Source organism: Calypte anna, chromosome 5A, assembly GCF_003957555.1.
Source record: "Calypte anna isolate BGI_N300 chromosome 5A, bCalAnn1_v1.p, whole genome shotgun sequence".
NCBI classification, from domain to species: Eukaryota; Metazoa; Chordata; class Aves; order Apodiformes; family Trochilidae; genus Calypte; species Calypte anna.
The window spans coordinates 12,860,743-12,876,166 of NC_044251.1; the positions used below are offsets into that span (position 1 = coordinate 12,860,743).

At 38.1% G+C, this 15,424-nt stretch overlaps 1 protein-coding gene across 3 annotated transcripts in view; it reads left to right on the top strand.

Annotated features, from left to right (window-relative positions):
• Positions 1 to 15,424, top strand: part of MEIS2 (Meis homeobox 2) — a 174,054-nt gene that overhangs the window by 32,222 nt on the left and 126,408 nt on the right. The window lies entirely within an intron of this gene.

Consider the following 15,424-nt stretch of genomic DNA (forward strand, 5'->3'; position numbering starts at 1 on the left):
TTTCCCTGAGTTAGATCTTATTAGCAGTTCATATTCCCAGCTTTGAGGACAGTTTGGCATAAAGCCTCCTCTATGAAAGAAGGGCTTTATTGATTTTTTTTTTTTTTTTTTTAAGGATCTTTCATGCATTCTATTAATCTATAACTCAGGATGAACTACAGATCTGCCCTTTTTGTTGCTGTTTTGTTTTCTGAATCTGAATTTGAGCAGGAATATGTTTCATACAGTCAGGCCCTTCTAATCTGGTAAATTCATCAGTGATATTCAGCATTTGGTTTCGAACCCCTCTCTTCTTTCTTGTAAACTAATCCAGCACTCCTAGGACCACCAAAGAGAATGTCTTTTCAGCTAGAAGTCCACACTGTCAGAATTCAGGTTTACTGTATGCCAATTAATCCTCCTTTAAGCTCTTCCAAATGGCATTCAGTCTGGTTTGTTTAAAAGAAATAAGCTGACCTTTTATTTTAGAATAAAGAAATCTACATTTTTCTAGCGCAATTTTCAGCATTCTTACAGACTTCAATGAACGTAAAGTATAAAATAGATCAGATTCTGGCTTTAGTGAGAGTGGATGGAAGTATACAAGTATACACAGTCTGTATCCTTGAAAGCAGAATTGATTCAATCTTGGTGTGCCTGTCCAAAAAAAAAAAAAAAAAAAAAAAAAAAAAATCGTATTTCTATATAATTTTCCTTCATATAATTAGAGAATATAGATTTGAGTTTGTTTCTCATGTTATTTTCTATTACTGCCTTACATGAGCTCAGAGGAGCTGCTGATGTTCTTGGAGGGAATGTGTGTGTATATATTTTTTTGTGTGTGTTTATTCACATATAAACATTTTACATGCTTCCTTAGAGAATTTCCTTGTAAGGTTCAGTTGTTCTTAAGAGACTGAGAACTTGTCTAGCGCATAATTTGTAAACTATGCAAAGAGCACCCTCCAACCGAGGCAAACCCTGGAACAGTTCTCTGGGACCTCTTTTGCTTGCTGCTGTAATACCCTTGGATGTAAAGGTCCTTCCTAGTTGGAACTGTGATTGTGATGAGCAGGATACATGGCCAGATGTCCAGTGGAGGATCTGTGTATTGGTCTTCTGTTTCAATCTTCCATCAAGCAGCTGTTTGTTACAGTGTGATTCATTTTATTTTAGATTATTTGAGAAGGATATTGCTTCTTAACACTAAAACCCCATATAACACCCTCTGCTCTTATCCCTTCTCCATGCCAATTTGCTGTTCTAGAGTAGCCTGTCTTACTTCCTGAGAGCAGGGTGTAACTTGTGTGAGTTAAATGAGATCCAAAAGAAAAGAGAGACTGGACTGTCAGTTGCACGCTGGGTAGGAATGTTTTTGTTAAATCCAGGTGAGACAGTAGATTTTTTATTGGCATGCTTCACCTTAAAACAGAGCAAAAGCTGTATCTCCCACTTTCAGAAGAAAGACTGGTTACATACACCAGGCTTCTTATGCTGATTTGACAGAACTGATTTTCTCAACTGCTACTTTCTTGTTGCCTTTTTGTAACAGTCCTTTAAACAACTTATTAGCAACTTCCTACTTTTACTTTAAACTGCTATAGGTAGAAAACATTATTTTTTTTTTAATAGAGACATTTTAAGCTTTTAAAATATAACAGTAGAGTATTTCTTTCTGTAAACCATCTCTCATATATTAAAAAGTAACTGTCAGCTGGTTTCCTTCCTGTCTTGTATGTATTTCAATAGAAGTTCTTAGCTTAGGTCTGATCTTTTTGTCTCTCCTCCCCCTCTTCTTTTTTTTTTTTTCCTTTAAGGTGATGACTTTGGGGGATGGTCTTTCTCTTAGTTAAATTGTCAGTGAAGGTAGGAGGTTTTGAGTAGTGCTTTTGGGTTTTCTTTATTTGGGTTTTTTTTTTTTTTTTTTTTTTTGTTATTATTATTGCTGTAGTATGGCAGAGAATAGCAGGACATAACTGAGGAGGATTAAACCTTTTAAAAGTAGATTTTTTTTAAAAGTGTGGCATGGACAAAGGTTTGTCAGGTTTTGCTTGAATCAGCCCTCATCTGCTATAAGATAGATCTGCAGACAGGTTTTGGCTTTTGTCATGTCCAGGGGAATCCACTGAATCTTGGCCTTCATTTAGGATTCCCTCCTGATGAGCAAATTCCCATGACCGCTTTTGAAGCTTTAAAAGCTTTGGTTTTGTTTTAAAAGGCCTCTGAGCAGAGGCAATGTTTACATAGGCATTTAGAAACAAAAAACTGAGCTTTTAAACCTTCAAACATCACTGGGGGGATTCGCTTCACTTCTCAGCAGACCAAGTCTGAGATAACACCTGCAAGAAGTGTGTGTCTATGTGTGTGGATTTTGTGAAAATTGTGATGCACTGTCTCAACTGACCCACAAATGTGATAGCAGTGTGTGTGTGTGTGTGTGTGTAAACCTTATTGTCATGTTTCACTGCTATTAATTTTTAAGAGCAAACCATTATTTTGGTTCTGTGGAATGACTGATGTGGCTTAGCCAGTTTTGATTTTAGAATGTTTTAATTTCTTCTCCCTGTACCTCTTATGATGCAAATGCTAAGAAATAGTCTCCAGAAGAACAGACTGAGTCAAAGTCCCTTGATATGTTTTGTTATCTAAAGGGTTCTGGGTTTTTTGCTTCAACCTTAATTATTTCTTTTCAGTTAGCATCACTTGCACAATAAAAGATAGTAAGTATATGAGTCATATCATATGTAAAGCCAGCTCTATGATTACTAGGAGAGAAGTAATGTACAAAAGAAATCAGTGGAAAAACCATCAGACTGGTGAAATAACAGAAAAACTCATTGCACTCCTTTTCAACTCCATCTCTGCATCTCAAACACCTGAGATGAAATTTTGACATGTTTTGAGAGGAAGAGTAAGGGGGTTTTCAGAATTAAGGATAGACACTAAATGAATATATTAACAGTGATTTTCTCCTGTCCCATGCTGTTCTCAAAACACCTGTTAAAACAAATAAGCACATATTTCAGGATTGATGATACTAACTGGCAAACTTGGCACCAAATAACCTGCTGAAACTAAAATGTTGATGCAGAACATGTGCTTAACTTAACAGTCCATAACCCTGTTTTTAGAACACTGAAATACCTACCCTGAGGAAAGCTCATAAAATGAAGGTCTTTAGAGTTCATAGATTAATGAACAAATTAAGCTTATTTTTAGAATGAAGCATATTTAAGAAGGAGTGTTCTCACTGACTCCTCTCTATTCAAGGTGGGCAAGTGCATGAAATAGAAAACATGAAAACACCAAAGATTTTTTAGTTTTTTAAAGTGTGTTTTCCATAGGTTCAGTGGCCAAAGAAATATGAAGAAAAGGGATGCTTGGCAAGGCAAACATTCTGTGTTTGGGAGGATTACATATTGCAGGCAGATCTGAAAGAATATATGCTTGGTTTCTAAGGGTCCTTAATTGGGCTTTTTACAACACATAATGCTTAATTCTTCTAGAAATTCCCAGTGCCTTAAAGATTCTATTGCTTGGGATTAGGTTGACTAATTTGGAGTATCTCTAATCGTGTTTCCCCATGTGTAACATTTTAGCCATGTGTCTTTTTTTACTGTAAAATATATAATTTATAAATAGATAAAAATCCTGATAGGCTGTTTTGAATCCATTCTAGAACAAAATTACTTGTTTTGTATTGTGTGTGATAGCTTCAAGCTGCTTTAGAATAACTGTCTTCAACAAAGAAGAAATCTTTGTTATGTTATTCATCTGGAGGCACTGGAAATTAAAAAAACTGAGCTACTGTAGCAACTAGGACTTATTATTTCTGAAGCACTCCTGGAGAAATAAACTTTTTGCATCAGGCAAACCTGAATGCTGAAAAAACACATATGAACTCACATAACTTTCCTTTTTGCACTTGTCCACACAGTGTGTGTGTGTGTTTGTTAATGGAAGAAATTAGAATAAGCTATATTAAGCTGAACAGTATTTTCTTCATTGAATTTTTCTGGCTGTGTAACTTTTTTGACAAATTGCTTACTGTCTTCCATTTTACCAAATGTGTGCTTTTTTGCCTCGAAACTATATGCTTTACTGTTTGACATTCTGGGATATGGTGGATTTTATTTCTCTTTTTGGGGAATAAACCAGAAGCATCTTATGCTGAATAAGCTGAGAGAAAAGAAAACAGAATACTCAAGCAAGTGCATTGGTGAAGGAGCAGGTCAGACTGTTTTTTTTTTTCCAGTGTTCTTTATATTTTTTTGATAACTGAACAGAACTTAGGGGTAAAAAACAAGTTGTCCTTAACAAGGAAATTATTTAGAAGTGCAATGTGTTTATGTGTCTGGATGAGAACCGTGCATTGTTAGCAGTGACTGCATGCATTGCATGATGCAACCTTTTGACAGCTGAGTGTCTGCTGGAGATATCTGTGGAGGGTGACCTTTTGCCCTAAGGAAGAATGCTCTGAAGGTGGGGAATGTCCTTATCTGTCCTGGCCCACCACGCACAAAGCCTGCCCACCACCATCCTTGCACCCTCCTGCTTACGTAGCTCTTCAAATACAAATAGGCTGAGCCCAAACTGAGCAGATTCTCTCAAAGCAATATGAAAAGTCAGCTTGCTTTAGCCTTGGTGGGAAGGCAGAGGTTAAGTCAAAGGCTTCGGATAGTATGAAATTAGAATGGGATCTTTAGCCCTTAAGCAGATGTATTAACTAGTAAGTAACCTGCACAAGGATTGCTACTCTCTGATGTGCCTGCCACTCCCCCAGATTGCTTATTTCTGTAGATCACTTGTTACTTGGGCTGTGGAAACTAGGATGTGCAGCACCTTACCCTTCAGATAGACAGGTTCAAGTTAGACATTGTAGAGCAGACACAGAAGGTATCAGCCATCAGCTGTCTCTTTTTCAGGTGGTGGGAAAAGGGATGGAGGAGGAGAAGGGCTAGGGTAGGTTGGAGGGGAAATAATAATAAAAATAACAACGATAAAGTGATGGGAACATTTTCAGACTAAAGTACTTCTGATTTTCATAGAAAAGAGAATCCATTGTACTGGTTGTAATCTGAGAAACTTTCTGTTATCAAGCTCTTTTTAATTCCCAAGCCTGGATTTCCTAGTACAGGTGACTCTCAGAAAAGCAGCATCATGTTGGTGATTGCTGTTGCTTGTGATATGCTGCTGTGTCTGCAGTGGTGATTCACGGTTAGCCACCGGCTGCCTGTTAGTCAACAAGGACCCCACATCCCACTTGTTATAGGTGAAGTGGTGATTTCTTGTCTCAAGAGGCTGTAGTGTTTGATGTGTGTGGCTTGGGTGTGTTGTTTGGCACTTTTTTTTAAAAAAAAAAAAAACAAACAACAAAAAACCCCCAGATAATATAAGGATTTTTTCTTGCTAAAAACAAAGCAGCAAATATTCTATTCCAAAAGGTGGAGCAGTCTTGAAAAAACAGGTTGCCCCCCCTCCCCCCAACACCCTTTAGTCCCACAGAATGACTGCATGCTTCAGCAGGGATTTCTCTGCTAGTTGGATCCCAGGAGGCCTTATTGAGTGCAGCGCTGCTCAGGGAGTTGCAGCTGTATAAAGTGTGTGTGTGGGGAAAATGTAGTTTGTACGAATTGTTCTTTACCTTGGTTTGGGTTCAGCATGGCAGCTGCACTCCAACTTTGTGTGTGACAGCACAAAGGACAGCAAAAGTGAAAAGCAAGTCAGCAAGTAGAGAGACAAAAGCAGCGATCAGCTAATACAGCTCCACATGGCCTAACTAATTTATGAGAAAAAACCTGTTCTGTTCATTGGCTCAGCACTCTGAGGAGGCAGGTGGAATTGTAGGAAGTTTTCATTGAGTCTCTGGAGCAACTAAGGAAGCCACTAGAGATTCTTCTCAGTTTGAACTTTATCAGGGTCTACGCTTAATCAATATGGTATTGGAAAAAGAATTAATTACTAAAGCAGAATAAAACAGCTGCATTTTAAACTAAGGATCCATCAATTCAGTAATCTTCCAGTTACAGGCTAGGTGCCGTGAGGATCATTTTGACTTCGTGTAATGAGGAACTGAGGGAGTTTCCTCATGAACAGGCTGGGAATTCACATTAGCCTATTTCAGCTATTTGTCATCAGTACAACTCATTTCTCCCCTTCTGAATTACAATTTGTATTTGATATACTGTCAAACCCACAGAATTCCCATATTCACGGCACTGAAAGCATTAATGCGGAAATCATTGTCACCATGAGAAAAAGTCTTAACCTTCCTGAGCCTCTTTATTCTATAGGCTGCGGCTCGAGTGGTTTCATGCCGGACATACCTCTATTGTGTTCATTGTGAGGGTCAGGGACCTGCCTGTTGAAGAAGCAGTAATTTGAACACAGCCTGTAAATGTTTCATCTGTAATTTCCATAATGGTGAATTTCAAGGAGGGCTGAGAAGGGTTATGGGAGATGAATTAGGTTTTTAGTGAGCTCATTAGGAAGCCAAACAGAGTTTAGACAGCAAGGCGGTGAGTGTGGCTGTAATCAGTTCTGCTCGCTTTGTTCCCTGCCTTCGGGACATTTTTTGCAAACTTCATGGCAGGGGCTGATGAGAATATACTGAGCAGAGGCTGCAATCTGATGGTTGACTTGTTGATTTGTAAACCTCTTAATTCATTTTTTGTTCAATTTAATCTTTTCTTTCTCAAGGAAAATTAGTTGAATGTTAGCCCTCTTTGCACTATTCACCTCTTAAATTATGCTCATTTTGAGGAGCTTGTTATGCCTGAATAAACATGAAATGACTTGGCATTTTCCCATAAGAGGCACACCCATTTTAATACCATGTATTTACCATTCCTGGAAATGTCTCATTAACTTCTGAAAATCTGTGAGCATGATATTTTTGGGCTACTGTAACACACCTCTTGGCAGTCACAGAAGGCAGTTTGGTTAATGCCTCATAATATCCATTTTTATTCTCAACATGAAGAAAGGCTCTCTATAGAAAATTGATGCAGTTTGCTCTGCTAATTTTCATGCTCATTCCAATTAATTTAACATGACCCAGATTTTCTTCCTCGGGCTCATCCTGACTAATTAGTAAGGCAACACCTAGAACAAGTTCTGTTTAATAACATTGAGGAACACTAGTTGTGAGTGATTTTGATGCTAATAAAGATATTCACTGATGGGACAGATATTTGATGTCAATTATAGTATGTAATTTAGAAGTCCCAATGTGCTGGATAGAGTGTAGGAAAGCTGGTAAATCACTCTGGGAGATTTTTTTTTTTTTTTTTTTTTTTTTTAAGAAGATTTCCAAAGCACCTAGCTATCCTCAGGGACCAATTAATTTTATTTTTTTGGTACAACTAGTAATATTATCAACCAATTCCACAGTAATAGGTGGAGTGTGCTGCTAAAGATGTGCAGTTTGTGAGCCATCAATGGCCAGGGCCCCGGCTTGTGTTGTTTACCAAACCTTTATCATCTATGGAAAAGCCACCACAGGTACTAGAAAGCAACACTGGTAGAGGAGAAAAAGATGGCCTGCTCATCTTCTTGATTACCTTCTCTTTCCTTGGCATTGTTCAGACAAATCTATTTTGTAAGAAATAAACAGAGTTGAAAAGGGAGCCTCGTTAGTGCTTCGTAAATCACTTAAGAACACTGGCATTTCTGGTCTGGGAAAAATGGCCTGCACTGTCTGTGTGGAGTCTTTCCTGCTCTCTGAGAGCCAGGGAGAAGATAACTCTACCCAAACATGCAGGACTGGTGGAAACAGCAACACAGGCAGGTCCTGGTCGCACTGAACACTTCTCCAGCCAGGGAAGAAAGACTGCATGAAGCAGGTGGAAAGTGAGGTCCAGAGCATGTGTTTCATTGGCTTCATTGGAGGTAGAAATGGGAAATGCCAAATCTTAGTTTTTCACACAGTCTCTCAGAACAGATTCCCACATGTGCCACAAGAACCAGAGATAGATAAAATGGATGACAATACTATTCATTCTACATGATTTTGATAAGCCACAGATACAAAAGCCTGTGTGGTCTCTTTATCAAAGCTGCAGCACTAGGACTTGCTTTTGCTCTTAGTAACATAAATGGAAATACTGCTATTTAGCCAAAGAGAAAAGAAATAAGACATCCTCATGTAACTATTTTGATCACAAGAACTTATGTCCAAGAACTTGCCTTCTAACAGTATTTCAAGATGTAAAGAAATCTTATTCTCTAAGATATGCCTGTAGAGATGAAAAAGAATTAGTAAAAAACAGTAACCATACTCAGACTTGAAAAAACATAATGCTTAGATGAGAGCAGGATTGTATTGACATGTTTGTCTTTAAAAATGATAATGTAGAATATTCACTTATCGTAAGACCCATGAACTAGTAAAAGGAATAGTATGTATTGCTTTTAAAACAGTTTTCATTGAAAGCTGTGTTCCATGCTCATTTGAGCACTTTTGAAAGTCCTTATCCCTCAGGTTTGCTGAAGGTCACTTGCTGAGCCAGTAACAGAAAAGGGAGTAGAATATCTTGTGTTACATAAAGCTCCAGCAGTATGATTATCTCAGTTCTTAGCTGCTGAATATATCTCTGGTAAGTTTTAAAACCTGACAATAAACCAACACGGTAAAAATATCTTAACTATAAAAACTGCAAAGGGAGGGTTAATGTCTTTGAGGTAAATCTTAACTGCTAAAATCCTATTGGGTTTTGTTGGGGGATTTTGCTGGGTTTTTTTTTTTTTTTTTGTTTTGGGTATTTTTTGGTTGTGGGTTGGGTTTTTTTTTGGGTTTTTTTGTTGTTTTTTTTTTTTTTTTGACTACCAAGCCCTCTCATTGGCACAATTTCAGAGTTTTTAAGAGGTGGTGGAGAAGGTGAGAGATGGAAGGATTGTGTGAAGGTTCTTTGAATGCATAATGCATTTAAACACTGCTGTTTCCAACCTGATGCCACTAGCCAGCTGAGAAACAATTCCTGGGAATAGCCTTGCAGTGATGAGACAGAGATGACCATGTCTACAGTGATTCCTAGCTGGTGTCAGGACATGACAGTTCCGTTGTTCTGGGTCATCGGTGAATACCTCACTCAAATGGTGCAAAGTCAGCCTGTTCTTAATTTTTTATCTCCTCAAGAGTGCATTCAGAGACTTTATCACTGAGAAGAATGGCTCCCCTGCCTAGTGTGATCAAGATCTGGAAATGTGCTGCATCAGCATGTTTAGCCTGGACTGGTATTTGATTGGTGGGGTTTAGATTTGATCTTATGGCATACATGTCCCTTCTCTAAGTGGCTAGGGGAACAGCCTCTCCAGGGGGAAACTCAGTTTTACCCATCTGGATGAAGAGAAGTCTCCTAACTTGTCAGGTTGTTGGTTTTTTTTTTTGGGGGGGGTCCACTCCTATCTTGTCTCAGGTGGGGAGCAGGGTGGTAGAAGTTCTCTGGCACCCAACTTGTGGGGTTCTTCCCTAGACAGAGCCCTGCATCATGAATCAATCTTGGAAGATGTTGTAGGCACTGCACATTTGTCTTTTGCAACACTTTCTGCTACACTGAAAGGCTTGCAATGAAATTATGAGTTTATGAACAGAAAAGCAAAAGCAGGTGTCAGAGTGGGGGTCTGTGATTTTGAGTTTTGTGCTGTGAACTTTTAGGCAAGTAGTGTTATAACAATATTTTTATGCTTCCTTGTTTTCTAAATCAAATCTATGAAAACTTTTGTCAAACATTTTTCCCTATGTTGCTATAAAATTGTGTTGTTCTGCCAGTTCTTTTGATCATTTAAAGTAGATCCAATGCATCCTATGGGAGAGTTTGGATGCAGAGAGAAGAGAAAGTCACAGCCTTTCCTTCTTTTTTGTTTGTTTTGCCGCATTATTCAGAAACAATCCAGTAAAACTGTAAGATGGGAGAAAATAAGTTGCTTGTAAACCTCTCTGGTATCACCAAGTTCTCTTTTTCTGTTGTTTTTGTTTTGTCAACTGGCTGAAATTTTCTGCCCATAATTCATGTCTTCATGCTTGCTTCTTCTTGCAGTTCAAGGCATTTGGATATTCTTAAATGTATTCCTTCATGGCTGAAGCCAGACTCCAAGAAACTAGCAGGGACTAACTAGGGCCTTGGGCTCTTAAATGCTTGCTCTTCTAATCTGTCTACTGACCTTGAAAGACAAAATGTGTCAGGCTTTTCCCTAACCACTTTTAAGCATCCAATAGATATAGCAGATTAAGTATACATGGTTCATACTTTGCAAGGCTTCTTGGAGGAAAAGAACCATGAAAAACATTACCCTGAAAGTAAATATGGTCAGATTCAAAGCACTTAATTGTTGGCTGGAAAACAATTCACCGGTGTCAACCAGCAGCAGATCAAGCCCTTTGTTGTGGGCACCAAATGGCATAGAGGCTGTGAACAGTGGAAGTTACACTTCCAAATACCTCATACACTATATTTAAAGTAGGGGTTTTAACTTAAGCCTACAAGAGCAGACTGTCAGTGTTCCTACGTAACCCTTCGCATTCTGGCATTTTCCAGACTGCCAGCCAAATGAACACTTTAGGAGGAGGTGCATGTATATGTCCGCAGCACCCAACGGGTTAATCCACCCTACTGTGCATGGGTGTTGGAGCTCGTACGGTATGTAAGATTTGCCAAGTTTGGAGTTGTTTTGTATTTTTTAATTTTTTTCTGGACTATGCATTCACAGCAAGCATCTCTTCTGATGCTGCTGAGATGTTTGTGGATGCATATTGAGATGGTACTCTTATTTGTGTTTCATGTAACACACATGTATGTTTACATTTTATCACCTGGGAAAGCTTTTATAGTTCATTTTGACACTTTTTATTAAAACTTTTTTTTTTTTTAAGCACTCAGCCATCCTCCATTTTTTAAAATACATCTTAAAATAGACTAATGTGTGTTTTGGACTTGTGACCTAACAAATGTCCTTTTTAAGAACTGAAGCTTCTAAGATAGCATCTCTCTCAGGAATAGATGTCCGATACATTTCTAGTCCTAACTTTATTTTTTTTTAATGATGAAAAAATCTCATGAATGTGTACTTGTATCCAGTATTGTGGCTGGAATTTTTTTAATAACTAAATAACTCTGAAAACAGGAGTATCTAATGTGGACACTAGATGGACTTCTGCTGTATTAGTGAGCATCATTTTAAGGCATGTCTCCTGAACAAGCAGTTGTGCCCAACATCATCTTGTTTGTAAGTTTGTAATAGGTGTAAGGAAAATTGAGATGTTCTGGTGGCAATTTTCCTTATAAAACCAAGTGGGTTTTATTCTTAAAAAAACTTCAATAATGATTTCATGAAGGAGAAAAGTACAGGGTGTTAGCCACCATCTAATTTACGTTCTCTATGTTCTGGTATATATAAATAACTGCAAAATGTTAAAGGTTAAATATTGATGAGCTCCTATTGAGCTTAATTACTTATCTTCAACTGCAGGTAGAATTTTAATTATTGAACTTGGTATTTATCCCACATTTGATATTATTCTAATGATAAAAACAACAGGGTAGCAAATAAGAAATGGTACCTGAAATAAAATACAGCATTTTAATGCATCCCAACTTTGCTACAGTTGACTGAGGAAACCATTTACTGCAACAGGAATAGAGAACTAAAAAAAATAAAAATATTAAAAATGGTCTTTTAAAGAAGATGTGCTTTAGGCAATTAAAAAAAAAGCATTTTTGTCTCCTGATTTCTTTAATGACTTGTTATTGTTGTCTCAGCTGTAGAGAAAGTCTGCAGCTGGTCTTCTTAACAGAATTACTATGAGAATGCTAAAAATATTTCTCTAAAAATACATTTCAAAGTGAGTTAAAAAGAACTCCATTTAGACTGCAGCACAAGGACATTTTGTGTGACAGCATTTGTGGGATGAAAAATTTAAGCAGAATAACAGTTATTTACATTCACACTGAAAAGTAATTACCAAAGCAGACAAAATACTTAAACCTAATTTAATAATGCTTTCCTTCAGCCTAGGTGCCAAAACCTGGCTGTAAACTTCCTAACTTGTGCTGATGTGAGGGGGGAGGAATTGAAGTTAAAATCATGTAGAAACAAGTGGATTTAACACTTTTCCAGTGAGATTCAAAGTGAGTTTCACTTTTAAAGAGAAGAGCATCATAGATCAGCATATACCACAAGTTTTAATGAGTATATCTCCTTTGGAATTGTGCTGTGCTTGCAATTCTATGTGAACAAGAGAAGGATCTGGTCTTACACTCCTTACTCAGGCAAAACTGCCACTGACATTAATGGTAATTTTGCTTGAATAGAACAAAGTGCTTGATGGAGGTTATGCCAGCGTGAGGGGTGTGAGATTAGGATAAACGTGCAAAAAAAGTACAACTTCAAATGGCTGTACCTTTGATTTCTCAAGCTAGCATTTCCTCCAACTACAGGGATCTTAATTATAACATTTGCTGGTTCAAAGATTAACATTTAGCATTCTGGGAAAGACTTTCTGGACTTTAGTAACCTGATCAGTACGGGTCTCCTTTTGGTCTCTGCCTCTTTCTCGTTCTTTGTATTTCAGGGTAGATGATAGTATCTGGCACATTCCTTGGATGACTTGAAGATAGCAGCCCTCTGTGTTTGGGGCTGAAAGATTGTGAACTCTGTGTTAGCAGAAATGCCACACAGGGGAGGTGAATAGAACATTAAAAAAGCTTTAGCTTTAGGTACTGCAGCGCAAGCAGAGTTGAATTTGAGAGCTGGGACTTAAGTGGACATTTGTCCCTGCTTTCTTCCTTAATAAAATCTGAGTGTTAACTGTGGATAAGGGCATTTGAGAGATCACTAAAAATGAATCATTGAGTGCCCAGAAGAGCTTTATTATGATATACTATGGAGAACTTTAGAATATACTGTGGACTTTTTATGTGCTTATCAGATGCATGTATGAGTTACTATTATAGAAGTAAATTCTTTTGTCCTTTGCTGCAGAAGGAAAATCATTTACCAAATTAAAATAGCAAAATAAAATTAATCAAAAACTGGATCTGTGTTCCCATTTCTGGCCCTGTGTTCCCATCTCATTTTCTTTTGCCCCATCAAAGGGCAAGACCCACAAGCTCTAACCAGCAACACTGGTTGTTCTTGTGTGTGTGTAATCCATTTTGGAAAACTCTGACACAAATACTAAATCTGGCAAAATTCTCAGAGCAGACATCCTGACTGGCCAAACTGAGTTTAAAAAAAAATACTAATTTTAAAAGTCCCAAAGCTGATACAAGGTTCCAGGTCCTTGCAGGTAGAACTAGCAGAGGTTGTTTAGCTCAGTTTTTTTGCCCTGGTAGCAATTAGATTGAAAGAGTCATTCGGCTCCTAAAGTTCCACAAGGATGTTGCCACTGCCCAGTTAACCAGTGTGAAAATACCGTGGAAAATAAATTATTAAACTATACTGTTATTACTACCTTGCCAGCTCCAGAGAAACAAATGCAGCCACATTTACATATGTGTCCATCTGTCTGTTTTTACACTTTATGTCTTCAGCCAGTGGGTGAAATTGTTTTAATCCAAGCTGCAGTCTGATTTTTTTTTTTCCTGCTGATATTTTTTTTCTCTCTGTGTGTATGTTTTTGTAGATGGACACGCATGTTCCTGACAGTAGCTAGTTCTTAATTGTCCTTTTAAGTAACCTAATCTATCTGGCCACGGTAGTTTTAACTGGAGTAAGCAGCAGAGTTCTCCATGGATAATTTTCGTTAGTTAGCAGATTGTTACCATCTCAATGTTGCTGAAATCCCTAATCTGAGGTCAGCGTGAAGCTGCAGTGGTTACAATCCTGTTGCCTGATGCAGTGTGAATGGAAGTGCTTTCTGTCAGAAACATGTGGTCTCTTCAGTGGAGAGCCTGCGTAAATCCTGTGTAAATAGAGGGAGGCTAACAAAGGATGAGCCCCTGCAGCTCAGAGCATTTGGAGCCATTTGGAGGCTGAATTTGCTAAATGCTGCTTATACCGCCTGAAAAGTTGAAGAGAAAGGAGCATAAAATCCCTTCTTTTTTCTCTTTCTGCTCCTACCCTGGGGGGAGGGTGTTAAGGGCCAGGGAAGCCTGAGGTAAGCCTATGAAGACTGTTTTTTCAGTGCTCTTTTGAGTGTGAAAAAGGTGGCATGGGTCACTGTCCCCTCTTTAATGTCGGAAAACCCACACAGTTAGTAAATGTTGCATGTAAACTAAAGCATTTCATCCCTTCTCCTGCACTCCACGGCAGTGGGCCATGAACTAGTCACTTGAAAATCGCAGAAAAAATTCACTTCAACATGTCCAGACAGTTTAGCACAGCAGGAACGTAAGAGAGATCAGTAATTAGCAGGTTGCTTTACTGTTCCTCTTGTCTGCGTTGGAATACTTTTTTTTCACCTGATGTGAAAAAATGTTGCACCATAGTTAACGAAGCACAAACCTATGGCTGCATAATAGAACTTAAAATTTAAACCGGTTATTCTTTAAAAAGCTAGAAAAATATGTTGTTGGCTTTTGAATACAGTCTGTAAGAATTCTCAGGCCACTTCACAAATAAACACAATCTTTAAACACAGACAACTGAAGGAAAAAAAAAAAAAAAACAAAAAAACCAAACAACCCATCCTTTTTTCTTATTTTTGGATAGGAAAATAACAAGGGGAAATGTGAAACATTACTGTTCAGCAATAAGTTTGAAATATTTGAATCACCAATTTCATAGCACGCATGGCTGTAACAGTAAGATAGCTGGAATGTCTTTCCTACTTTTGAGTAAATAATAAAATATTTGTAAATGCCTTTTTGAGTATGAGATAAATTAGTGATTAGAAAGGTGCCTACCCAGAATAAGAAAAGGAAGAGTTTTTATTCTGCCTCTTGTTGTAAACAGACTTCAGATACCAGATACCATGCAATTCCTTAAGCCTTTAGCACATATTGCCAGATGGCAACAGGGACTTGCCCCTGACTGACAAACTATGCTAAAATATGATTAGATTGAGCAGAATAGCTTTGTAGGTGAAGATTGAAAGTGGTTTAAGTTGTCTTTCTTTTCTTCCTGTTTGAATTTACAATAGTTAATAATGCCTGGATTGTGTGAAACTTGTACATGCCATCTCTACAGTACCAGCCCAGTGGAATTTCTGGGTTATATTCTGGAAAGCAGAGGATCTTCCACAAGCACAGCAGAGAGATGGTCAACTCCTCACCTCCTGCTTGCTGCTGGAAGGGCAAAAGAATAACATCTTCTGTAGTAAGAGAGATGGTAGTGCAATAAGTCTGGAGTCTCCCTGGTGTCCAGCCTTTCTCTCTCTCAAGATGTTCACCAACCTTACAACATAGCAGCACCAGGCATCTGTCTGGTGTCTTAGAAACAGAGAGGGTGAGGGGACATAGGGGGCTAATTACAGCACCTCACTTGAGGACACCCTGATCCAGATTTA